This window comes from Peromyscus maniculatus, chromosome 15, assembly GCF_049852395.1.
Source record: "Peromyscus maniculatus bairdii isolate BWxNUB_F1_BW_parent chromosome 15, HU_Pman_BW_mat_3.1, whole genome shotgun sequence".
NCBI classification, from domain to species: Eukaryota; Metazoa; Chordata; class Mammalia; order Rodentia; family Cricetidae; genus Peromyscus; species Peromyscus maniculatus.
In genome coordinates, this window is record NC_134866.1 from 371089 (window position 1) to 399040 (window position 27952).

At 46.3% G+C, this 27952-nt stretch overlaps 1 long non-coding RNA gene across 1 annotated transcript; it reads left to right on the forward strand.

Moving 5' to 3' along the window:
• Positions 1 to 27952, forward strand: LOC143268740 (uncharacterized). The gene is made up of 3 exons (XR_013044861.1): positions 1 to 317; positions 21926 to 22075; positions 26372 to 27952. It is a non-coding gene; the product is annotated as an uncharacterized LOC143268740 (long non-coding RNA).

The window sequence follows — 27952 nt, forward strand, 5'->3', positions numbered from 1 at the left end:
TCAAGGACTACAGATGTGGGAGTCCACATACTAGCCCAACTCAAGCAGGGAAAGGAGAGGAATGCCAACTGAGCCAATCATTCCAGGGGACAGCAAGTGAGCTGCCAGCCAGCCTTCCCTGTGAACTGGGCCTGGGAACCCTGTGGGATATACACAGCTCAGGCTGGAGCTGGCCCTTCCTGAGACCCTGCTTCACCCCAATCCACTGTTCTTTCTCCACCAGGAGGGGACCTATTCCATCATGAGTGCAACTTTGCAGCCCCACCCAGACCCACCTGAGACCTTGCAGGAGGAACTCAGCCATACTCTCACCCCAGGTGGGTACAGGTTGTCCTGGACCAGCCCTGGCTGGGCTTAGGTCAATTGGGTTATAAAGGAGACATGGTCGTGCTGGGCATAAACCCTGACTTCTTCCTAGAACCAGGAGTTGTGGGTTTATGGAGTGTAATCCCGAGGGAGGATTAGGCTGCCAGCACCATCTGAGTCACCATTTAGTGGCCCTGGAAAGGGTGTGGGAGCCTCTCCCCACCTGGGCAGCCCACCTGGGCAAGGGGAACTTGGAGGGAAGAAGAAGAGATCTCTTTCAAGATCTACTGTGCAAGACATCATTCAGAAATCTCTCCCCCAACAGCTTTAGCTGAGGAGAGGGGGGCACCAGTAACCAGATTTTGAAGTCTTGCTGCCAGGAACACCAGCTGTGAGTTTATATTTCAGGAATAATATTTTCAAAGATCAATCTCATGCTTCCACTATTTCAGCTTGTGAAAACAAGGGTGTTTTCCTTGGACATGGGTGTGGGGTATGTTCCCCTCCCTGAGTGAAGTGGCCTCTTGGCAGCTTTAGATGCAAGATGACACATCACTCATACCCTAGCCATACTGCCCTAATGTCAGAGTATCTGAACACACATTGCATGGATTCTGGTTTCCACTCTAGTTCAGCAGCACCTCCCTGGTAAGAATATCTCTCAGGGTCTCTCTTCAGCATCTGTCTTTATGGGCACAGCCAGGGTGCTCTGACTGCACAAGATAGAAGGGACTGCTGGGAAGGAATGTGCCCTCCTTGAACTGAACACCCACTAGTGCTCCCTGTCTCCCACAGCACTGGCTGCTGTGGGCCCCTGTATAGGCCACGTGGATGGCCCTTTGTGCCTGTCTGCACATGAATGCACTCATTGTTCTGTCTATGAGTTTCCCTATTTAGAGACTGGTATTATATACACAGAAAAACAACAACAGCCTCTAGCTGGCACCCCCTTATGTACCCTCACCTGGATTTCATTTGATACCCCTGGGAAACATGAAGGCAGGTTGGCCTGGCATTCACATTGTATTCCTAATCCCATTTTAAAGCCAGGAAGCTGAAGGCTTTGGTAGCTGGCCTAGGGCCACTGGATCACAGAACCAGCGTTCTGCACCCATCCAGCCCTGATGCCCACCCTCTGCTGCTTATGCCTTGGACATTTTCACTAATAGGCAGATATTCTGCCCATACCAAGGGCCTGTGGAAAATCTACACCACATCTGCCGTATATGAGGACAAGTTTGTAGCTACCTACTCTAGGAAAAAGTCAAGAATCCAGGCTCAGTGAAGTCAAATGTAGGTAAATGGCACCCTGAGTATAAGTCCCATAAGGGTGTTCTACAGGCACAGAAGGCTGTTTGTAATGAACCTAAACAAACCACCTTCCAGGAGCAAGGCTCCTTGGTCAGTATAACACACTCACCCTGCTGAGCTGCAGGTAGCTGGTAGACAAGGGTGGCAAGGTATTAAAGAAGTTGATGACTAGGACAACGAATTGGTTTATTTATTCCAATAGCTCTGACAGCAATGTTCTGTTAGTCATTAGTTGGTCACAGACTGTGGTGATTTGAATAAGAAGGGCTCCCATAGGCTCGTATATTTGGATGCTTAGTCACCAGGGAGTGGTAATATCTGAAAGGATTAGAAGGATTAGTAGATGTGGCTTTGTTGGAGGAAGTGTATCATGGAGTGAGGGTTGGCTCTGAGGTTTCAAAAGCTCATGATGCCAAGCCCAGAGTCTCTCCCTCTCTGCCTGTGGATCAGTATGTAGCTCTCAACTACTGCTCTAGCACTATGCCTGCTACCATGCTCCCTGCCATGATGGTCATGGACTAAACCTCTAAAACTGTAAGCAAGCCCCCAATTAAATGCTTCCTCTTCTAATAATTGCCTTGGTCATGGTGTCTCTTTATATACTTAGAACAGTGACTGAGATAGAAGTTGGTACCAGGGAGTGGGGTATTGCTGTGATAGATCTGCCCATGCTTTCATTTGGAGGAATATGGAGTACTTTGGGACTTTGGACTAGAAAAGTGGTTGAATGCTTTAGGCTGGGGTTTAATGGGTCATTCTAGTAGGAGTTTGGAAAACAGTAGTGCTAAGAGTGATATAAATTATAATGGCCAGCTCCAGAGGTTGCAGAAGGAAAAACTATTAGTAAGTGGTCTAGAAACTATTCTTGTGATATTTTGGTAAAGAATGTGATTACTTTTTCCCTTCATAAAAATCTTCCTAAGAATAGATTGAAGAATTTTGAATTAATGTCATTGGCAGAGAAGATTTCAAAAGAATCTAGTATTGACACTGTCCTGTGGTTATTAGTAATCACTCTTATGCAGATCTATAATGAAAAGAAACAAGCTGGATAAAGAGAAATACAAAAATCTACAGTTTAAGGAGAAAAGGAACACCAGGAAAGGTGATCTTGGAGCCAAATCGTGTGCTCAAGGAAAAAAAATTAAAGAAAAGCCTGATTCTAAATGGGATAAAGGAAACAGCGACTTCAGGGCAAGACCCCCACCCAGCTAAGCTTCCAACTTGTGAAAAGGAACTAAAGAAAAGCTTAATCAGTGAAGGAAACCATCAACAGCAGAAAGCTGATGCAAATGCAATTGAGCAAAAGAGCGAAGTTCCAGTCCCACATCTAGCAGTAGAATTTGGCAGCTTTAGCTACATGGTTTTGGCTTTGTCAAAAATGTAAGACAGGGGTTTGCAGATTCTCCTTCCATGGGTAAGGAAAACTGTTGAGGTCAGGGTGTTACAGGGGTATCTCTGCATGGAGGCCCAGAAAGGCCATTGCATGAAGCTTCGAAGATGAAGCCTTGATTGTGTTAGAGATCCCAAAATGCTGGAGATGCTAGAGTCATGGGATACCTACTGAGGAAAGCTGCAGACTGGGTGTAAAACCAGCCTAAGAGAGAGAATATGTTGCAGCCAACAAAGCTGAAAGGAGTTGGAGATTTGAAGAGTACTTTGACATGAGACATAGAGATGCAGAATTTGGAGTTTGCTTTGCTGTTTTTTGGTTTTGCTTTGGCCCAGTATTTCCTTACTATACTCCCTTTCCTCCCTTTTGGAATGCATAATCTGTGCAATTGTATGTTGGAAGTATGTGATTTGGGTTGGTTTTTTTTTTTTTTACAGGGGGTTACAGTTTAGAGATTGCCATGAATCTCAAAAGAGACTTTGAACTTTGGACTTTTAAACAATGTTGAGACTGTGATAGACTATGGGGACTTTTGAAGTTGAACTGAATGCATTTTTTTTTCATTATGATATGGCCACAGGCCTATGGGGCCAGGAGTGGAATGTAGTGGTTTGAATAAGAATGGCTCTCACAGGCTCATATATTTGAATGCTTAGTCACCAGGGAGTGACAATATTTGAAAGGATTAGAAGGATTGGGAGGTGTGGATTTGTTGGAGGAAGTATGTCACTGGTGGTATCTTTGAGGTTTCAAAAGCCCATGCCAAGGCCCGAGTCTCTCTCTCTCTGCCTATGGATCAGGATGTAGCTCTCAGCTACTGCTCCAGCACCTGCATGCATGCTGCCATGCTTCCTACTATAACAATAATGGACTAAACCTCTGAAACTGTTAGCAAGCCCCCAATTTAGTGATCTCTCTTCTAATAGTTGCTTGTTTTGGTCATGTTATCTCTTCACAGAAAGAAAACAATGACTAAGACACAGACCATGGTCATTGTCCCCAGCTTCAGCATAGATTCTCAACTCAGAGCTATCTAGTCCCCTGCCACCAGTGGTTCATGCTCCTCAAACCAGTAGTCAGCATGCTCGAGACATTACATGGGGTGCCTGTTGGGTGTTGGGGTCGAGGTCCAGGAGTCTTGATTGTCTCTGAGCAGCATATGGACATACATGGAGAGCAGGAGGATCATTAGTTTACCACACACACCTTTGTGATGTTGTTGTCTGGGTGCAGGTTTGACTTGTCAGGCATGCATGGGCAGAAGGACAGCTATACACAGGCCACAGCTTCTTCTGACTTCATTCAGGCTCTGGCTGGCCAAGTGACTGAATATTTGCTGAAGAGCAAAGTTGTTTCTCTGTTAATGCCACAAGTTCTCCAAGCTACAATCCATGTTTCAAGGCTGTGGCAGCTGTGTTCTGATTGGCTGGTGATTACAGGGCACCGAATATTTTCTTCTAGGTTTGTTTTCAGAGATTCCTAAATCTAGGCTCATGAAGCCCATAATATGGCTGCAGTCCACTGGGCCAGTTATCAGAGCATCCAGTACCAAGTGATGGGGGTCACCCCTGTTGTGCAGCAGCTCCTCCAGGCAGCTTTGATCACTAGACTGAGCACAGGAGATGGTTCTGGTGGAAGCTCCACCCCAGCCCCTGGCACCCTAGCATCCATATACCCAAAGAGTCTGGAATGTTCTGGTGGAAGGTCCACCTCAACTCCCCTCCCCCATCTACTTCCCCAAACCTGCCCCCTCAAAGCCCGCCAAACAAGGATCCTCCCCTAGAGATGCTCAAGACTACACCCATAGGGTATTTAAACTGCATCCCAGAAAATAGACACATGGTTTTCCGTTCTCTCATCCCCATCTCCTCTCTATGGGGTTGGAGAATCACCCGAGAACACTTCACCCATTAAACCGGGGCTTTTCTAATTCCGTCTGATTTGGCCTACTGGGGTGCAAAAACTTTTCAGAGATATAATAGGATAGGACAGGACATGGAGCCACAATCCTCAACTGCATCTGCATGGAGACGGTTCTTCTCAGGACTTGCTGTCTGAAACAGAATAAGTTAAGGCATATGTGTGCTGGTGTATGTATGATCTAGGATGCAGACAGGAATTTTGCTTCAACCTCTTCAGCTTAAGGACCTCAGGTAGAAGCTGACTCTGTGGTACCAGGCTCATGAGTCTGTTCTCCTTTTATTTGTTGTTGCCTGAACACTTTTCCCTCCTATATCAGCTCATAGAAAGCTCAGAGGGTGATACCAGGGGCTCTGCCTGCCTTCCCAAGGAACAAAGTGACTTCACTAATGGAATGATCATGACAGAAGTGCAGAGTTGAAAAAAGTTCCCATCAGCTCCCTTTCCTCGCATTAACGCTTCTGTGCCCTGGGAAGGGACAGAACACCTGCCCCCAGAGCCTCTACTTCTCCATTGGCAGCCAGGTCTCTCCATAGTCCATACATCTACCATAGCACTCTATCATCTCCCATACTCTCAGGACTGTCTAGGAGGGACCCAGTTTATGGCAGACTATATTCCTGCCATAACCTGCCTGCAGGAAGGGAGCTACTGACTCAGGAACTGAATAGCTGTGATGAGAAAAAAAAAAAGGCTTCTCTAGGCAGGAAGATCTGGACTCAGCCTGGGCTCCTGTGGTGGGTGGCTGCTTATATAAATGAGTGCTACACCATGGCCTGAGACCAGGTGGACAGTGGTATGAAATAAGGTCAGTAATACAACTCCCAGAAGAGTTTCCAATAGAGCCAGGTCCAAAGAATCCCAGTGTGGGCCCCCCAGTGTGGTGGGTGCAGACAGGCGAGGGGCAAGGCCTAGGTAACTCCACACCTTTCCCTGGTGTGTTGTCAGGGGTCACTGGCTCCCTTCCCTCATGACCTTGGCATCTCACAATGAGAGAAGGCTCTTATCAGCTTTCCTTCTCCTCATTAAATCCTTATCGAACAATAGCTCTGGCACTGATGAGATACTGAAGGGTGTGGAATTATATATTAACTTGTTCTAATTAATGTTTATGACACAGGGTGCTGTGTGCCACTAGCCAAAACAACAGCTTTCAGTCAATGGTGACCAGCACCTCTCTTACCCTCCTGGGCCATAGGACTGGCCAGCCTGGAAAGCTGCCTCAATAACCCTTGGCCTCCCAGGCTGACTGAGGATCCCCACCAGAGGCCTCCCTCAGTTCCCATGAAGCTGTCCTCAGATTCCTTCCCTGCTTCACTCCTGAGCAATGTTGGGCAGTGGAGACGCCACTACCTTGAACCCAGTCACTGTCTCTACACTAAGCCTGCGAAGGGTCTGGTTGAAGTGGGAAGAAAAGCCTCAACCCAGCCCAAGTTCCTCACTTATTTCATTTACATGACACCAGCTACAAATGGTCCCCTCCCCTCCCTGTGCAAGTGTTCAGTCTCCACCTCCAATTCTCCCTGACAAGCTCTCCCAAAGCAGTTTGTTCAGGGTTGCATGTGGTTTCCATGCTGCTGTCTCCCACCACTGGAGCAAGATTCCGTTGCCTTCTACCTCCTGCCCTGCCTTCCACTTCCAATGGAACCAAGGACGTTTCTGTCTTCATGGTCTCCAAACAGTATCTCTCAGGCCTCAGGGTCTTTTCTTGATGAAGGGTCCCAGTTTCCAGAGGTGTCCTCTAACCTTTGGACCCTCCCGGCCTCTCTTTCAAATACTCCAGTTTCTCTCTTGGGCTCCCAGATTCATCCAGACATGATAAGATTTCATCCACAATAATGAAGACAGCAGTCATGTCTGTGTTAAGTAGGTCAGGACAACAGTGAGCTGCTCACAAGAGTGAGCTTTGGAGATCAACACAGAATGTCCTAAGAGAACTCAGTGAAGCAAGCTGTCGAATAGATCCCACAGAACACTGCAGATTCCTGTGGCCATGCAAAGGGCACTTCTAGGAGCCCAGACATACTGCAGACCTGGACAGCTTGAGTGAGGAAGGTGCATACTGAGGAGAAGCCAGCTGCCAAGTATGACCATGAAGGCCAGGAATCCTCAGGGTAGGTACGCTAGACATCAAAGTCAGAGGGCTACCAAGGGACAAGAACGTCACCAGTATAGGGACGTACACTGCCTGGCTTTGAGGAAGTCTGGGAACACTAGAATAGAAGTGACTCCAAAGGAGGAAACCTAGTGTTGGGGATCACCCACTGCTGTCCTGATGGCCTAGTGTTGGGAACCACCAAAAAGGGATTCTCCAGGAAATGCACTACCTTTGAGAATTTTTCCCCCCTCTGGAGCTGAGGACTGAACCCAGGGCCTTGCGGCAAGCACTCTACCACTGAGCTAAATCCCCAACCACTCTTTGAGAATTTTGCCTCTGTGATCAGGCCTCCAGTTCATCAAAACACAGCTTTCAGTTTCCAAGAGCATGTGATGCAGATGGTGAAACTACCCATGGGCCCAGCTTACAAGGTATTTTTTCTTAGCATAGTGAATTCCAAAGTTCCAGCCAGGCCCGCCAGGGAGAGAAGCCTCAAGGTGAGACTACAGAGGCAGACTATGACACAGGATGAGATTACACTGAAAGGTAGTTGGGTTGTCCTCACCTGCCTGTCACTGAGCCATCATCAGGTACCCTGGCTCTTCTCCATTAGGGCTTCTTTTCTCTTCCAGTGAAGCTTCTAGTATCCCTAGGGAGGGACTCTAGGGGTGTGTCCCCAGCCTTTTCAAAGGAGAGCACCTTGAATGGCACAGGTCCTACTGCCTGCTGCTAGGCCATGCCACAGCAAACCTGGATGCGTGCCCACTTTGCTGCATAGCTCTCTGACTGACTAGACACAGCCCAGTGTCTGCAGGGGTAAGACCTACCTGTGCTGACCTTTGTGGTTGTTAAATTTGTCCATAGAATCAGTTATATATGGGTACTATGACAGGGCTAGGACTAGGCTCTTCTATCTTAGCTTCCTGGTATCCTTGCAGTCCACAAGGCATGCTGGACTGAGGGCATCAGATATGTAAAAGAAGGAAAGAGGTGGGACAGAAAACCAGAAAGCCTGGACCTCTGTTTGTAGACCTCATATACACTCACCAGGGCAGAGCTGCATCTAGATAGCTTTTTTTTTTCCTTTGACAAAATCCCAACTTCATACTGGAGAGCAGCATACATTTCTCAGAACTCAGAGCGGGGGGGGGGGGGGGGGGACTGTGTTCCAGGCTTCTTATCACTTCATAGGGAATCCAGAGCGTCTAAATCTGTGGTAACACTGCCCTTGCTTCCCCACATGACTATTGTCTGTTGCTTATCCCTAATGAGGGTCTGGGACCAAGTTAAAGACCAGTGGTAGACTTCACTTCCTGGGTAGCCTCACTCTGTGGGAAGCAGGTATCTAAGGAGAGGCTAAGCCTGGAGCCAGGTCCGTTCTGGATAGCAGAGCCCTCACTGCCTTGTAGCCCTGGGTCCCTCCCATCCTTCTGTACCCATGCTCCTTCACCAACATCCCTTCTGGGCTACAGTGGGCCTGTGGGTGAGGCCTAGAGGTTGAGGGCTCTAGCAGGGTCAAGACTGGGCATAGTCTCTCCTGGGTTGACTGAAGGATGCATTGCTGTTGGCTACAGGTAAGGCAATGAGAACAACCTGAGTGTCCCAGGACCACCTTGGTTCTACCCAGTCCTACTGAGATTGGAGATGACCCAGACTCTCATATGGTGATTTGGGATCTGCCACCCACCCTGGAGAGGATCTGTTTTCCAATCACAAGCCTGACTTTAAGTCTTGGCAGTCCTCAGCCTAAGGTTGGTGTCAGGTCCCTCAATTGACCTCCTTGGACCCAAGATCAGAGCAGTTATACAAAGGGCAGTCTAGCAATGCTACTGTAACAAGGATATTCCATGGAGGTGGGTTCAACAGGAGCAGAAGAAACCAGAAGGGCTGAGTTTAGGGCACCAGGTGAGCCTTCCAACAAGGAGACAGGCTCAGAGATCGTGGGAGTGTCTGAGGTGTGTGTGTGTGTGTGTGTGTGTGTGTGTGTGTGTGTGTGTGTGTGTGTGTGTGGTGTTCAGGAGGAAAGACACAAAATGCACTCACAGGTGACAACATAGTCATTAGATTATGGAGGAACAAGCTCAAGCCCCTAAAGCAGAGGTAGGCAGGCCATGGTCAGGTGTACAGTAGCCTGGTGAGGATGCAGAGGTCAGGAATACTCATTTCCCAAGGTCACTTATGGAAGAATCCTGAACACAGAGAATGTGGTTCTGTGGTGACTATTAGAAAGATAAGGTGCCTAGAGAAGGCACCACCACCACTGAAGGGTTCTTCCAGGAACTGTGGATCATGGCATGCAATGAGAATTTTGAGAGAAATGGGAAAAGAGTATGGGGAGTCGAGTGGAAGCCATCCACAGTGTGGGTGACCCTGGGACCAAGAAGAGAAAAAGTAAGAAATACAACACTACCTCTGTGAGGGACACCAAGCATAGGTGACCAGGATGTGGAGATGAACCTGGAGTGGAACAGAGGCTCTCTGAGAGAGGCTAGAGGAGCCAAGCTGCCAGGGGAAGGAGTCAGGGAACATGGCCCACATGGCTTCCATGATATTGAAGGTATGAACGCTGTTCTCCTCAGGTCCCTTATCTGAGAAGCCAGTGTGCCTGTTCTTAAGGGAACTCTGGGCAACTGCTTTAATAACCCCTCTGGCTACTCCTGTTGCTCCCTCTCTAGCCCTGCAGGAGGCTGAGCTATCCTTTTAAAGGTGGACCAAGTCATCTTCCTGTTACAGCCCTTAGAGAAATAAAATGTTCACCCTGACCCGCCCCTTCTGAGGGAATCAGAGCAGGAGGGCCCTCCTGCTAGCCAGTATGTTCCCCTCATGCTCTCAGGCGGGTAAAAGCCCAGGACAGAGCAGGAGTGTGAGACAGAAGCTTGTGATTGGAATTGTGATGATTTCCCCTCAATGGCCCTGTCCAGGGCTCAGAGGAGACCAATAGCTACTGATCTAACCTCTGTAGGCCTCTCAAGGTCTTCTGAATCCTAATCAGTAAAAGAGAAATGTTTCCCTTCCGGGAACTGGGCCATTCTCAAAAGCCACGTCCAGCCTCACCTGTATTCCCAGCCAGCAGGACTACTATCAGTAAAGTCAGGAAACTGGGAATTATTCCACCACCTCACCTTTAGTCTCTTTCACACTGGGAGAAGGTGAAGGGCCAGGAAGCCAACAGGTCTGCCAAACAGGCCAATGCTACATGGAGGCCTAGAGAGGGTGGGGGCCTCTCATTTCCACTTCCTCACCTCATTTAGGTTTATATGCTTTTAAACTGCACCCATGGAGCCAGAGGGTGGTGTGCCCTGTAGCTGGGCTGAAATCACAAGCTGGGCTTTGGGCCCTTGGATCCTAGGGAGGAGAGCAAACAGGGTCGAGTGCTTAGAAGTCCTCCTGGGGATCAACCTCTTTCCCACAGACATGCTCTTGGTGGTGCTGTGGGGAGCCCTTGGTGAACCACAAAGCAGTGAACTGCCATCCAAAGAAAGGCATCTGCTTCTTGCTATGTGATCAAGACTGTGGTGACTGGTCCCTCCCAGGGTTCTATCTAGCTAGGCCATAAGGGAAGTCCCAGCTGTCAAGGGCCTGAAAGACACCAAAGGAGTCTACCCTGAGGCCAAGTAGAGGAGTCCTTGCTGAGAGCATGCTGACTCTGTCACTATTTCTTCCTCTGCCACTAGCCTCTGGAATAAAGAGATTATTGCAGTATTTCCTCAAAATCTCAAGCCCTCAAACAAACCATAAATGAATAAGCAGGCCTTGTCTTTCTCTCCTATATTTTGTTTGACTTTTTGAGACGTGATCTTGCTATGTATCCTAAGCTAGCCTCAAACTCACAATCTTTTAGCCTCAGCCTCCCGTGTGCTGGGATTCCAGGTACACCTAGCTTTCTATACCCTTTCTTTCCTGTCTATGCCTCTATCTCTCTTTTTCTGCTGTATTTCATATGTGTTTGTATATGTGCAAGTATACCTACGTGTGTGCATATGTATATGGAAAACAGACATTGTCCTCACAAGTTGTCCATCTTTTTATTTAATAAATGACCTCTTCACTGGGGCCTGAGTCTCCCCAAGTAGACTAGGCTAGCTGGCTAGAGAGCCTCGGGGATCTGCCCGTCTCTGCCTCCTTAGCACTAGGATTAGAAGCCCACACCACCACATAGCTTTTTACCTGGGTGTTGGGAATAAAACTCAGGTCCCCCTGCTTGTGTAGCAAGCACTTTATCATCCAATCTACCTCCCCAACCCCAACCCCAACTCTTTCTCTCTAAAAGTGTGGTTGTTTGGGTACCCCTGTCAGAGTTAGTCCCTGGTGATTAGGAGCCAGATCAGCTCATTGACCAGCCCTGGTTGGTGAGGGATCCTGATCAGCATGGAGCTCTGACGGTGCAAAGCTCCTGGATAGCTGCCCAGATGTCTCTTTCATGCATGATGCCATTTGTGGGCACCCAGGGTTGCCTTATGGTAAAAGGTTCTGATTCACAATGGAGGATTAGCAAGTGCTCTGAGTTGGAACATGTATTCTCATGCCTCAAAAATCTGCTCCAGTAATCTCTTCAGACTAGCAAATCTTCTACTATCTAGTCCTAGACTTTTCTACCCCTTCCCTTGATCATCCACACCCTGTCATAGCCTCTGAAAGTAGTTTTACAGTTTATAGTTTTAAAGTAGCTCAATAGTCTTATAACAACTGGTCATCACTGGCTAGCTGCCCAAGTGGTCAGAGGGCCTGCACTCTGTGGATGACTTAAGGCTAGTGTGTGCCTTGGACTACCTACTAGCAAAGCCAAGATAACCACAGATTACTTGAGGCCAGGACTGAGGCAGAAGACTAGCTTTCTATTAAAGGAATTTGAGGAGTCTCTTTCCCTCTTGGGAAAAGATCAGGGGCTACAACTATGCCCAAGGCCTCAGGCTGCAGGCATCCTGCCCTCCCCAACCCCATCCATGTACAGTCATCTATGGATCTTACAGAGTCTATGCCTATAGCTTGAACTGGTTCATAAGCCCCTTGTCATCTAGTAGAGCCATAAGTCTATACTCTTGTCCAGCCTCTGTAGTTCCTGGAAAGCTTGGACAGCTTTGGGAAAATACCAGGAAAGAGGAGGTATAGGAAAGGCACTTTGTTGGCCCCTGACAAGGCCAGAGCAGCTGCCAGGGGCTTATCAGGAGGAAAGTCCATTCAAGGCCACACCTGTCCTGGTATGACCCCAAGTTTGACATTAAAGAAACCCTATGACTTTGCTGGGGGTTTTAGTCTAAAGTATGGGTGTGTCAGTGGGACCTTACCGCATAGTAACAGTGTCCCAATGGGACGCCCCCATACCAGCAGCTCCCATCCCAGGCAACCAGACCTCAAGGTCTTCCTGTTCACTCTTCCCTGTCCTCTGCCCTTTTCCTTACTGGAGGCCAAGGCTCAGAGCCTCATGCACTCATCAGCCTTGCTCTGGGTTGGGACACTGTATGCTCGTGCCTCAATGAGTTTAGGATGGGGTAAGCATGTCGGGAGACAGCCACTCCTACTAATAAAGTTCACAGAATTACAAGGTTTGGACTTTGTGACATCTGATTATTCCTGCCGCTCAGACAGCCACACAAACTTCCTGCTCCTGAAATAAGGCAGGAAAGGTCCCTTCACAGTGTAACCTTGCTCCTCAGACCCAGGCCCTCTCAATGATGCTTAGAGCACAGTGCCTGCCTATATCGGCCTCCATCTACAAACAGATTAAGACCTCGGTTTGTGTGGAGGGGCAAGAGGACCCCAAGGGTTCAGCTAGAGGTCCTCAGTCCACAAGGAGAAACAAGACCAATCCAGAAGGCAGAGGAGACATTGCTGTGGGGTCTTTAAAGAGCCACAGGACCTAGGGAAGGAGAGAGCTGCCATGAATTAGAGCTCTGGGTATTTCACAGACTAAACATTAGAATCACTGGCATGAGGCTCATTTGCATGCCAGGTAACTAAGGCAGGCCCCACTTTCTTAACACCTTAGAGCCTATTCATGTCCCAGGCTTAGTACACAACACTGCTGGATGTCAGTCTGACAGCCACAGCCCAGAGTTTTTGGTGTCAGGTGGTAAGGCTGAGGTTCAGCAGTAGACAGACCTCTGCTTTGATGATGGTGGAGACTAAGATGAAAAGATGGAGTGCTCACTCTGGGTCAATGTCCCCATAGTTCAGGAACATGTTAACTTGATACAGCACCTGCCTAGGCAGTAGGACTTCCCACAGATCCCAAAAGGTGGGCGCCCAGATTCAGGTGTGTCCCCTAGAGGGTATGAGTTGTTAAAGTAAGGTGAGAAAAGCCACCCTGGCAATCCAATGGCTTTACACACGTCTACTGCCATATGGTGTATCTTGACAGAAGGAATTGAGTGTGGTCCCTGCCTAATATTTTCCGAATGGCCAGCTGACAACCACACCACCTTAAGGAGAGTAATCCAGTTTCCGCAGATCTATGGTGCCACTTCTGTGACAGGCTAGTCCCCACATAAATGGTCATCTATTTCTGGAGTTTTATCTCTTTCCTGGCCTACTTTCACATCAGCCCCGTACTTACCATGTACCTGAAGTCAGTATGGGCCCTTATGTGGTGAACTCAGCAAATAAAAAGTTATAAATAAGCAATGCTATAGCTGAATTTTAAGGATATGGAAAACTATGTGACGTCAGGAGAAAAAACTCAGACCCATATTCACTGCGATTGTCATTAAATAGAAAAGTAATATCATATATAGATGTGTGCAGAAAAGTATCTGGGCAGACATGTAGTCTGGCCTTGCTGTACCCTGGAAGCTGAGATTTAGGATAAATTGTATTTATTTTTATTAACTTTTACTTTTTTATCTAAAGCATTCTTTTTCTTTTTATATTGAATACAGATGACATGAGAGCAAAGAAAAAAGTTTTTAAAGTAGGTTATTTAAAAGATTATTTTTAACAACTATTTTAGCTGAGGCCTCTTCCAAGTAAGAAGGAGTAGCCAGGACCAGGATTACAGCACCAGTGGTCTGAACCAAATAGACTCAGAAATAAGACATGAAGCAAAAGCTTTCAAGACAATGGACATCAGGCATTGTGAAGCATGATCTCTAAGATATGGGAAGCAAATTATCACTATATAGTAAATAGCATTATATTGTGTATAGGAAAAGCGTGTAACAGAAACAACCCAAAGTCCAGGAGGGAAGAAATGGAAAACAGTTGTAAGATCCTCAGTTCAATGTTGTCACATAAAGGTAGACTATGATTAATCATAGATGTGCATCATAGATTATAATACAACAAAAACAAAACCAGACTCTAAAGGAAATAGAATGGGATCATAGAAAAAAGAAAACAGGGGCTGGAGAGATGGCTCAGAGGTTAAGAACACTGACTCTTCTTCCAGAGGTCTTGAGTTCAATTCCCAGCAACCACATGGTGGCTCACAACCATCTGTAATAAGATCTGGTGCTCTCTTCTGGCCTGCAGTCATATATGCTGTATACATAATAAAATAAATAAATTTAAAAAAAGAAAACAAAAAGATGACAAAGAGTGGATGGAACAAATAGAAAACAAAAAAATACTCCTTTAAACTCTACCTTTCACTATCACATTAAATATAAATGGTTTAAGTACTACAAAGAAGGAGTGTCAGATTGGAGGTGGGGACATCTCAGGCCCAATTATCCGCTTCTTACAAAAAAAATGGAAAACAAACAAATAAAAAAACACAAGTTAAGATAAAATTCAAGTCTGGGAGGAAAACCACATTGTGTCGGTGCTAATCAAAGAAAGTGAGCATGGCTAAAGTCATGTCAAAGTTGGAAAGAATTCAAGAGAGCACAATAGGATGAAAGGTTGTATACACAATGTATACAATGGAATACAACTGGCCTGGGAACAGGACTACAGCTGTGCTTCAGATCAGAGCTGGATCTCAGAACAGTTCTTCCGAGTGAAGGCAGAAGGACGATAAATAAATAAATAAATAAATAAATAAATAAATAAATAAATAAATAAATAAAAAGTAACAGTGTATAATCACATTTCTGTGAGAGTTCTAGAAGATGAAAACTAGGTATCAGTTACAGGGTGAGCCAGTTTGGCTGTGCAGAGATGAGGTGTGGACACAGAGGAAACTTCAGGGGACACAGGACGTATGGGTGATGGAGACATCTCTTATCTTGTTTATGGTGGTATTTTCTCCAGTGGAGACACATGTCAGAACATCGAATTGATGCTTTATGGGGTTGATTGTATGTCAATTGCCCCTCAGTAAAGCTGTTAAATAAAAAGTGGATGAGTGAGAAACTTTATATCATTCTTATATTTAGAAAAAAATGACCTCCACAGTCCAGTGCTATGTAGCTCCCAGTGACCCTTGCCAGAATAAAGGTCTGCTCATTCCTGTTCTAGTGCAAGGTCCGTGTCTTTATATCTTTCCTCCTAAGCTATGTGTGCAGGAGGAGAAGAATTCACTAGGGATAAGAGGAGACTGGGCTCTGGTAGGAAAACCATAGCACAACCTCAGCAAAGCTACTGATGGTAGTTAGTGAAATGTCATCTGGGAGGTGGGTGCTGCCCTCTGAGTACTCTTCCTCCTGGGATTCCTGCTCATTCTTCATATGGCTAAGCTGAAGAGGCTGGCCAGATACACTGAAAGAAGAGCTGGAAATCAGGCAACAGGGGTATCCAGCCTTGCTCTATTCTTCCTAAAACTTTCTTTCCGTTTTTGACTTTTTTATGCAAATCAGCAAGTACTGCCTCCACCTCCTGGGGCATCTCCCAGGTTGTCAACTCTTGCTTCACTCAGATTGTAGAGCATTTTTACAACAGGGGAAATAAACGAATATTACCTTTCACCAAATCACAAGGCACCATATTTATTTAGGGTGTACACCCCTACCTACTTCCCAGAGAAATTTCAAGCAAGTTATAAAATCATCCCCAGCATAGAACAAGATAACTAAAAATAGAAAAGAAACTCAGCAGCCAGCCTCTTCTGGGTGCCTGGGAGGTTACGGAAGACAAATACTGGAGTGGTCTCTGAGATGACGTGTGGCCACCTCACTGGGTGACCTTGCACTTCTATGAGGCTCTGCTTCCGCATGCACAGCCTGGGACAATGCTGCCTCCACACATTGCTATCTCCTGAATAATCAGCACAGCAATTCCAGTCAGCACGGGCAGGTATGGCAACTGGGCAGTCTGCCTTCAGGAACCATATCTTAACATGCTGCCGGGGAAGCTGGTGACTTACCCCTAGAGAATGAAACCCTTAAGGAATTGTCTCTTCCCTTAAGGAGGGTAAACTGATAGAGCCTCTGGGAGAACCTGCGTCCACTGGCTGCTTGGGGAACAGAAGCAGGATCGTCTACCCAGATGCCCAGCCATGCTGAAAGCAGCTCTGTCTCCAGGGTTCCTGGACCTGATCCTTAGGTGTGTGAATCCCTAAAGCGCTCACAAACCTCTGCTCACCTCCAATGACAGGGGCTCTTTGTACATGCAGAAACGTCATCAGTGACCCCTGTATTACCAGTCCAGTATAAGGTAATTATGTATGGGAAAGGCCAAGTTCAACTGAGCATGGCTCTTAGATGTGTCCATGTAGGATCTACAGGGGAAGGGAAGCATAAAATCTAGCTTGTGGCTTCAATTGCTCCTGTCTCAGATGAATGGTATGGCCAATATGGTGGCACATTCCTATAATTTCAGCACCTGGGAGTCAGAGGAAGGAGGATTTCCACAAGTTTGAGGTCAGTCTGGTCTATACAGTGAGTCTGAGGCCAGCCAGAGCTACATAGCAAGACTGTGCCTGAAAAGAGTCCAGGACCTGGGGAAATGGCTCATCCAGTAAACCCCTTGCCTTGGCAGGCATAAGAATATCAGCACAGATCCTAGCACACACATGCGAACTGGTTGTACTGGCATGAGCCTGTAATCCCAGCACTCAGGAGTCCAGGTATAGACAGGCTCGGAGCTCACTGACCAGCCAGTCTAGCCAATCAGGTTTAGTGATAGTCCCTGTCTCAAAAACTAAGATAGAGAGCCATAAAAGGAGATATCTAATATAACCACATAACTTCTGGCTTCCACACATGTTCGGATACACACACACACACACACACACACGTACATAAATAGCCAAAAATCAAGAACAAAGGCTCAAAACAGCAACAAAATCCCTCACAATGTGAAGGTGAAAACAGCTTCAGGATCTGTAGTGAGAAACAGCCAAAGGTCACAGGAAGCCAGCCATGTGCTGAACTAGGCTGGGTCTGGGCCACTGGGGAAATACCTGGTGGGACAGCCTTCTCTCTGCAGGGTTTCTGGGCCACTGGAAAATGAGGGTCCCAACCTCTTGGAATCTTTCAGGCCTGTCTAGTAGGGTAGGAAAGAGCACAAGACTGAACGTCACCCCATTGTGAACATAGTTTTTGGCCCTGCCACATTCTGCAGGGAAACTGTGGGCAGTCTCAGTGTGCTAACCTGCCCCTGGGCTGAGGCTTGAACCACAGGAGTCTTAGACAGGCCAGTGCTTGTTAGTCCTGGAGGATCAGGAGCCACAAAGGAGCCACAGGTTGTGTCTGTGCCTGAGTACTAAGCCATGAGCCATTCTGCTGTTTCACTACTCTGACACCAACCTAGAAACTTGTCAGTGCTAGACAAACTCCAACACTAGAGTAATGTTGAAAATTGGTACAAGGCCTCAAATAGTGACCGAAGAAGGCCAGGTAAACCTCCACCTCAGCATGGCACCTAGAAACACATCATGTCTGAGCCCTGACAGAGAAGCCAGGCAGAGCATTGTAGGCAGGAGATGGCACAGCTCGGGAAGCTACCGTGGTGTCTGCAGCTACATCCATGGGGGCTTATGGGGGTCAGGGACCACAGAAACAGAAGTTCTGAGAAGGCCTGGCCCCTTATATTCTACTGTTTCCTGGGGCCCACAATAAAGGGGAGGTGGGGCTGAGGAGGAGGCAACAGACTCTCATCCCTAACCTGCCCCACCTTTCCCAAGGGTGATTTTTTTTCAGCTATGGTTTCTGACTTCTAATCATTATTTCTGATAAAAAATTAAATACAGGGGGAAGGGAACAAAATGAGCACATATGATCCCAAGACAAATTAAAAAAAAAAAAAAAAAAAAAAAAAAAAAAAAAAAAAAAAAAAAAGATTAGTAGAGCAGAGTCCCCTTGAGCTCACTGCTGGTGGCTCTGAAGAGGTGATTGCCTGCCCCCTGCTGGCTGGGGTATAGTAGAGGCCCTTGGAAGGCAAGCCATTGGTTGCTTACATAAGCACACAGGTAGTTTAAGATGTGAGGGACAGCCTTGGAGAGAATATGGCAGGCTTTATGTGTATATTGAGGCAAATCTCCACCCTAGACCCAGCACTTCCAGACTCTACCATGCACAAACCCAGCTCTGTATAGACCCAGCCTTGCCCTGACTCCAGGCATGAACAGATGCCACCCCTGTGCAAGTATCAGTCAGGTGAATACATGACAAAGATTTTCTCTCATGATTTTTTTTCATTGTACAGAAACTCTTTAGTGTAGATGCAATTTTATCTTCAATTTTTACTCAATTCCACTGCCCTATATAAATATCTTAAAACATTTCCCTATGTTTCCTCCTAGTAATTAGTTTCTCTTCCTCTTCTTCCCCTCCTCTTCCTCCTCCTCCTGCTGCTGCTTCTGCTTCTCCTCTTCCTCCTCCTCTGCCCCTCCTCCTCCTCTTCTTTCAGTGTTAAGAATAGAATATAGGACTTAGCATATGATAGGCAGGTGCTCTTCCAGATACAGCCTCTGTCCTGAGTTTAGATCTTACACTTAGGAATTTGATTCTTTCTTTATGTATGTATTTATTTACTATTGGACAAGATGAGAGATAGTGTTCAAATACATATGGATACTCAGTTTCCCAGCATCAGTTGTTGAAGATCCTGTTTTATCAATGTATATTTTGGGTGCCCTTTTGAGATTCAGTTGTCTATAGCTTGGTGGGTTTATTCCTGGATTCTCTGTCCTGCTCCATTCGTCTGCATGTCTATTTCCATATTTTCCACACTGTTTTAGTTACTCTTTCTCTGATATGTAGCTTGAGATCAGGTATTGTGATATCCTCAGCACTGCTGTTCTCACTCAGGATTGATTGTTTTGGCTATTCAGAATTTAAGTATTTTTGTATTTTTATACATTTTAAAATCATTTATTCTAGTTTTATGAAGAATGCCATTGGTGCTTTGATGGGGGAGTATGTTGAATATGCAGATTTCTTTGTAGTGTGTACATTTTAGCAATAGTATTACTTCTAATCCACTAACACAGGAGACCTTTCCACCCTTTTGCTTCTTTATTTTTTATTGGAATTCTATAATTACCATTGTAGAGGTCCTTTACATCCTTGGTTAAATTTATTCTTGGTTTTATTTTACTTATTTTTTATGGTTATAGTAAATGTGATTGATGTTATGATTTCTTTCTCAGTGAGTTTGTTATTGGCATATAAAAACCATACTGGAGAGGGTGTGGAGAATGAACTCATACACAAGGCTACCTAGAATATAAACTAGTACAGCCACTGGAGGACATTATGGAGGCCCCCAAAACACAAAATCTAGAACTATCATATGATTCCACATCTGCCTACACATACAAAGGAAATTAAATCATCATACTAGAGAGACACCTGCATACCTGCATTTATTGTACTATTCTCAAGAGCCAAGATATAGAGTCAGCCTAAGTAGGTATCTATCAATAGAAAAATGGATAAATAAAATGTGATATATATACATATATATGCACACACAATGGAATATTATTAAGCCATAAAGAAAGACAAAATATTGACATTTTCAGCAAAATACATGAAGCTGCAAGACATGTTAATGGGAGAGGAGTCAGATACAAGTATACCTATTCTTGCTTGTGTACAGCCTAAAAATGTCAATCTGGATGTAGGAGTATTTATTAGAGATTGGAGCAAAGGAGGGGAAATGAAGGGAGGCTGGATTTGATCAGTACACACTGTGTGCATGTGTGGAAATATCACACAGAATGCCACTAATGTGTACACTTAATACATGTCAATGAAAACAAAATAGCTTAAGGGCACTGTGTAGGCAGGAGGAGTTGCTTTGTGTTCTCAGGGCCTCTGAGGACCTCAAGTAAAGGTAGGTGACCAAGATCCCTCAGAGGAGTCACCATTCTTGAAACCCAGTTCTTCTTCCCTAGCTGGGGTGGTTGGGGAGCAGACCTGAGACTACCAGTAACATGATGGTTTCTGCAATCTCGCTGATATTCCAGGCTGTCCCCAAATGTTGGTGTTCAGTGGGCTTAAATGAGGTGATGAGGAAGAGAAAATTAGTATGGTTCTCTATGTATGGCTTGAGGACAGAGTTCTTTCCCTGAGGAGGCAGATCCCAGGAGGCCAAATGCTAAAAGATAGGAAGGATCGAAGCCCCAGAACACACACATTTCTTCCCCTCACTTCCCCTGGGAAGGCTACTGCGTAGACTGTACAAGACATCCCACAGCACACTTGTGCTCTGGGCTGATAGGGAAGTGACACTGCCTGCACCCTTCACCACAGTCACCTCCTGTACTGGGTGGTTCTGTGTCAAGCACAGTTCTTTATACACACATGAGCCTCCTGAGCACACTTGAGGCACAGAGCATGGGAAGGTGCTGGGTCCCTGACACAGTTGGAAGGAAACAAGGCCCTCCAAGGGCATCATTCCACATACTTTAAATGGCCCACTAGCTTATCATTAATGGAACAAACATATGCATACTTATTAAAACAACAGCATAGTAAGAACCATGTGGGCTTCAGGGGAGGTAGGTTAGTGGAAAAGTACCACTGAACCACGCAACGACACAAAGGAAAAGCTTCACAGCAGATTAATCTCATGTTTTAACACATTTCTCAAGGAAAAAATTCAAACAAAAGCTACTGACCAGGAGAAGTTAAGCACAGCTCAGAAAACTGAACAAAGATTCATATATTGGGAGCAGAGTTCTGTAAGGACATGCTATGATCTCCTGCTACTCTTGAGCCAGTGCTGTGTGGCTCTTCTCAAACTTCACCCTCCTGTGTAAATCTCAGCCCAACTGGCCAATTTGTGTTCATATGCCCCAACGGGATTATGGTTGGAACTGCATTCCATTTATAAATATTTTTTGAAATTTATCTCCAAAGAAGCCACAAGGTATTTACAGATCACTTTCAAAGAAATTATGTGTTCTGTCACCTTTTTGTCAATTTGACCCAAGTTAGAGTTATTTGGGAAGAGGGACTCTTGACTGAGAAAACACCCCCATAATATTGACTGATAGGCAAGTCTATCAGGCATTTCCTTGATTGATGTGGGAGAGCCCACCAGCCCACTGCCTTGGGTAATGCCACCTAGGAAGGCAGTCCTGGATGGTTCAGGAAAGCAAACTAAGCAAGCCATGAGGAGAAAGCCAGTGCACAGCACTCCTCCATAGATTCTGCTTCAGTTTCTGTCTCCAGGTTTCTTGCTGAGATTTCCCTGGGTGATGGACAACAACTGTAAGATAAAATAAACTCTTTTCTCTCTGAGTTACTTTGATCATAGTGTTTATTATGTGTGTGCAGGTATATGTGCATATATGAATGTGGAGGAGGCCAGAGGTCAACTTAAGTGTTGCTCCTTAGAGGCCATCCACCTGTTTTGGGACAGTGTCTCTCACCTCTCAGCAGGGCCTATAGTTTTCTGATTAGAGTAGGCTGGCTGCCTAGTGAGCCCCAGGGGCCTGCCTGTCTCTACCTCTCCAGCACCTCTCCAGTTACAAGAGCACATTAGCTTTTGAACATGGGCTTTGTGGATCAGATTCAGGTCTTCACGCTTGTCCAGTAAACGCTTTACTGACTGAGCTATCTCTACAGACCAAAATGTAAATGACTTCTGAAAAGGAACTCTGCTGACTTTGGATCCTGTTCCTACTGTGATGCCCTGCCACCACAAAGGAGAGATGAAGTTTCTGGGGAGCCAGTGCAGATCCGCTGCAGATCCTCTGCAGACAATACAGATGGAAGGTCAGTGTACCAAGACTCGGAGGAAATGAGATTTGTGGTGGTGGGGGGTGGGGGTGGGGAGGCTGAGTCTCATTGCATCAGAAGCAACATCAATGTGCACAGGACTGATTGGGATTAGGAGGAGGGGTGTATCCTATGATGAAAGACATTGGGAGATAGATAATACATGGCTAAATGGTATCAATAATTCCAAGTTATGTAAAATCAGTTAGTTTTCACAGTTGAAACTTGTAGAGGAGTTTGCTAGTCATAACTTGACTAGCAAAACTTTAAAGATGTGCAACATATACTCAGTTGGGTAAACAGAAGTAAAACGATCCATTTCAGCCCTTTAACTTCCCCTAGAGAGAGGGACATGACCAAGGACTGGATAGTGCTCCAGAGTAAGGCCCTCTCCTCCTCATCTACTTCTTAGAATCCAGGAGCTTCCTTGCTTGAGATGAGATAGGAAGGAAAGCTAATAGCAGGTTGGTTAGTCTAAAGGACTTGCATTTCAGCTGGGCCCTCACTTGGTGCAAACTGTGGGAGATTCTTGGGAGTGAAGACTTGATTGTGCAAGAATAGGCTCATCTGTGGATTCAGGGCAATCTCAGCTGGTTTAGGCCACAGTAGGGGAATACATTCCAAACAGTACACAGACCTGCATGAGTCCTTCCTAATAATCCAGAATAGTCTAGAAGACAAGAAGATCAGGAATGTGCAGCCCTTAGAGGATTTGCAGTATTACAGAGTGGGACAGCACAGTTCAGCATGAAACTGGAAGATGAGTTTCATGTAGAAACTCAGAGCGTGGCAAACCACATAAGACCACATGGGGATGGGCATAGTGATGGACTCTCTCTAGAAGGGGTGGAAAACCAACACAAAGGTGCTAGAACAATTGGGCATCTGTCTGGGAAAAAAAATAGGCAATCATTGGAAAGATTTCTTAAACTGAACACAAATATATTAACCACAAAGAAAAAATGGTAAGTTTGCATTAAAGTAAAAATTCCTGTTTAATCAAAAAAACAAAACAAAACAAAACAAAACAAAACAGAAAAAAATGAACTTAGGAATTTGAAAGACACCCATATTTGGAGAATAATGTGACCATACCTTAGTGACAAGATCTAGATCATATCAAGAGATCCCCTAAAAAAGAGGAAGAAAGTGGTCCAAAGACTCAAAGAGGTGTGCCACAGAAAAGAAACCACCAGTTGTTAATAAAGACAGCACTTGGTTCATCAGTAATAGGAAGTGCAAACTAAACTCAAGTGAGATGCCACCAGAAGATCCACAGGTCAAAGGTCAGGTAACATCAGGAGTACCTGAGGATGTGGGTCTAGGGGGAGTCCCATCTCATGGGAAGATTTGGTGAGATTTCTCCAGTTAGGGCAATTCCTACCCAAGTCCAGTGTCCACATGCATAATGAGAAAGTCACTATAGCCCACTGTCTTAGCAGACTTTTACAGTCATCAGCATGGCTTGGTAGAAGCAGTGCATCTCCCAGCATTGCTGGAGCAGGCTCAGTGGGATATAGTAAATGTCTGTCCACAGATTCATTACAGATAACGTCTGAAAGCCCCTGGCCCTTTGCACAGCACTAAAGAGACCTATGCTCATACTTCCAATGCCAGCAAGACAGGGTCATGTCTCCATCCTTGAGAACACAGACACCTACCACTATAGTGGTCTGAGCAGCTCAGTTGGGTTGTGCTAAGGGAGTAAGAAGCCCTAAGGTCAGGAGGTTTGGCCGGCAGGCTCGCCCTATATCTTATCTCCCCCACCCCCATCCCATAGGATCTAACGAGACTGCTCATAGCTGAGGATGTACCCCATCCAGGAATAAGACACTTCCCACCACTGTCTCGTTTCTCTTTTGGATAAATTACCCAGGGCTCCTCCTCTCTTTGTCTCCAGCCATGTCAGCCCCAGGAAATATCAGACATGAGTCACACCCCGGTTCACACACTGGCATCCTCCTTACTCCTCCTGACCTGTTAACTTCCCCACTGCTTCTAAACCATATTTCATCCCTTTTCCCTAAAACTGATACCACCCCTGGCAGGTCACTCATCATCTGAAACGTTAGGGGCTAGTTCATTGTGAGACTTTACATTGGTTTCTGTCTGACTTGGTGGTTTTGAAACTCACAAAGAACTCTTGAGCTTTGGTTTCTTAGTCCTAGAACTCTGTGGGGTCCTTGTAACAGCCCACTCTGTAGCTCCACCTTAATATCCAGGCTTCCCTTACTACTTTGTGTTCCTGGTCCACTTCCTCTGTAACTTCATGCTATGTTCCTGGCATACCAATATTTTCTGCTTCATCCTCTGGACACCTTCTCTACAGGTTGTTCCTTATCTACATGGATCTTGGGCACTCTGCCTGTTCTGTGCACCCAGAATAGAGAGAAATTCCTCCAAGGCCTTTAACCACTTATCTCATCTGGGGACCTACATCCTCCTTCCAGGCAAGGTGGAGATATTATTCCCACCCAATGTGTAGGTCACCTCTGCTACAAACTCACTGCTCCCTCTCCTGCCACTCCACTCCCACCCAAATTTCACCTCCTCTCCTGTAGATGACCCCTACAATGTAAACTTCTACGACTTCCTCCCATCTTAGAATAAGCCAGAGAGCAAGTTCCCCTCCCCAACTCCTCTGAGTATCTTGCACAGTATCTTTCCCCTAACATGGAGAGTCCAATTCATAGTGGCCAGAGGGTGGCCCTGAGGCTCCTCTAGGCCTCCCCACCTATGGGATACTCTCTGGTCTCCTCTTATCAAGGTCCCAGCAGCCCAGTTAATTTTCTTGGGGCTATATGGAGGCTCAGTTGCTTCTCAAGTTTCTTCACCATCTATGTAATAAACTTCCGCCATGGGCCTGTTTTCCCTCCAGAAGGAGTCTCTGTAGTCAAGGGCCATTCACCTATTTGTCTAGAGCACGCACACACACAGGGACCCTGGGACAAGAACGAGGCCCCGAAATTACAGAGGCTGTGACTCCTTGGCACACAAAGGTCCTGAGAAGAGAATGATTCCTTGGCATGACAGGACCCTGGGAAGTATGAGACCTTAGTAAACAGGAACTACAAGAGGGCTGTGAGCCTTTGACATACAGAGACCCTGGGAAAGGTATGACCTTGGCACAAAGAAAACCTGAGAAGGGTATGAGACATGGGTACATGGAAACCATAGGAGGCATGTAAGAACTTGGTACAAGGAGAACATGGGAGAAGTGTGAGGAGGTGCCCATGGCCCTGTGAAGGCCATCAGCCAGACCCCAGGCTCAATATGTTTATTTTGTCCATACTGGAAGCTAGATTCTCCTGCCAAGTGTCTCACTTGCCTAAGGACCAGTGGGCCTCAGCTCTAGCCTGCTGTATTTTGCTGGTTTCCCGCCTCAGAGGGGCAAGGTCTACCCTCTTATGACTCTCATCTCCAAGCTCTTCCTGTAAGTGCTCTTCTGAGGGAATACTTCACTAGAATGTAACTCCAATGCCCTGAATCCCCAAATCCAGCTCCTGAGTCCTGCCACATGTCGTTCATATCAGTGGGCTCTGGGACACCAGGAACCCACTTGCTTACTTGGGAGTGTTTACAGCAAATAAGAAGTAAAGACAGCATTAGCTCACCCAGGCTTTGCATCCAGCTATGAAAACCCGTTCAGGGTTGTTGGGTATCAAAAGGGCATGTGAGGGATGAGGAGGGCCTAGGTTTCTTTGGTTATGGTAGATGACACCCACATACCCATACGGAACTCCAAGAGAATGGAGAGCATGGCCACAGTAGTGTGACATTCCCTCCTCATAAGAGGGAAGAGATCAGTTCCTACCTTCTGTGTTGTGAGCTCATTTTCTCCAGATGTGTGACATGTAAGGTTGCTGGGGATGTGTTGACTGGGGAGGAGTAGAGAAAGGCTGCCCCAGATGACTTCTCTGTTGAGGAGCTCTGGTCTCAGTTAGGCTTCCAGGTCAGGCTTCCATTTGACATGCCGTTTCTTCACATACTCTTTAATGTGTCAATGGACCTAATGGCCAAGTGGGGCTGGACCAGTCCCTGCATCTGCTGTCGATAAGAGTGACCAGCACTGACTGCCAAGAAGTTTCCCAGCTCCGTGGGTCCTCGTAAAAAAGATCAGAATCTTGTCCCCAACACTCTGTTTTCTTCATCTTAATTTGATCGTTTCCAGGTAGTGGTCACCCCTAAACCAGATTCTGCCTTAGAGATGAGTTATCAATTCTGTGTAGTTTTACTCATTGGGTATATGGTTTGGTACAGACAATGGTATTAAACCTCAATCTTTTTTCATAGGTGGCATCAAATCTAAGGAAGATACCAAGCACTTGGATGGGACAGCTGGCCACATGCAAGGGACATGTTCCTATCTGTGCAGCTTGTACACAGATGGACAGAAGTCAGGCATAGGACTCCTCCCCAGCTGTGGATAAGGGATTGCTATACAGCATCTGTATGTATCAGAACACATTTCACTTCAGTGTCTCCTCAAAATACAACAGGCTTCAAAGCATAGCCTCTTTTTTCCTGACCAGCTGAGAGATTGTGTGGACTGAGAGCCCAGAGGGCATCTGGGTCTCTGTGAAGCCATGAGAAGATCACTGAGTGACTAGGGCCAATATATGCATACCAGGGCTTTGGAGGCCCATTCCTATATGGAAAGTACAAGGCTACTAGATTATTCATGGTGCCTAGAAAGTAGGACATGAAATAGAAAAAGCTCTGTTAATGAACATAGAACAAAAACCTCAAGCCCATGCAGGCTGCTTACCTAGGACAGAGAGAAGAGCCACCAAGGTCCATGCAGTGGTGAGGAAGGGAGCCCTCACAGAGAGCCACTGTAGACTGACCACTGAGTACCCACTGCTGTTCCAAGGATGGAAAAGCTCTGGACCCAGGCCTGGGCCAGAAAGTGCCTGGGGGTGAGCACTACCCAGCAGACAGGCCAGCAGAACAAGGGTACATAGACTGTCTGACTTCCATGTCCACATGTTGGGGACCATGCTCCACAATGCTGGGCTTCTCAACAGGCAATCCTGATCTGAAAAGGCACATACCCAGCTGCTCTATAGCCATCAGAGGGACCCTCCCCTTTACTGACCACAGGCCCAGCCTTGTACTAGGCAGCTCATGTCTTCCGCCATCTCAAGACATCTCCCTACAAAGCAGCAGGCCACTTCCTCCAGGCAGGAGTTCAAAGCCTTTGCCCACTTCCCTGTCCTGGGAGATAAAAGGCTACCTGTCCACAGAGATTAGTTACTGCTGTCACATAAAATAACAGTGGATGAAGAAGCAGGGTTTAATTGGCTCTTTATCGAGGGTTTTGGCCCCTGATAGGAGCACCACATGAGACAAGAGAAACTTCAGACAACACCCAATTCAAGTCAGCAGCCTATGGTGGCTGTAGCAAAGGTGTCCACAGAGCCCGAACTCCTCCTCAGGTTTCTGAGACACCCCCCAGAGCATTTGCTCTTTCCAGGCTCTTTTACTCCCCATCCTGTTTGGGGGCCCTTAATTCAACTGGTTCTCGGTGCCACTGACTCTCCAACTTACTTATGGTCAGGTAGCCTTACTGTAGTGTAAGATCTCTGCCCTCGTGGTTCCTAGAGGTATACTCTGCACAGTTGAGCCAGAGCATACCAGGAGAGGGGACAGAAACAGCACATGGCCTGTTGTGTGGCCCATGAAAAATGGAAGTATGGTCATCTAGAGAGCCTGATGAGATGGGACCTGTGCTAAGGACAGCTGGTATCTTAATGTCAGAGAAGTCCAATTCGCAAGAGAGACGGTGATGTTAAACTGACTCATACTGAAATTGGAGAAAACCATGTTATACACAAAATGAATCAGGGTATGTGGAAATAAAGTCCAGATGTG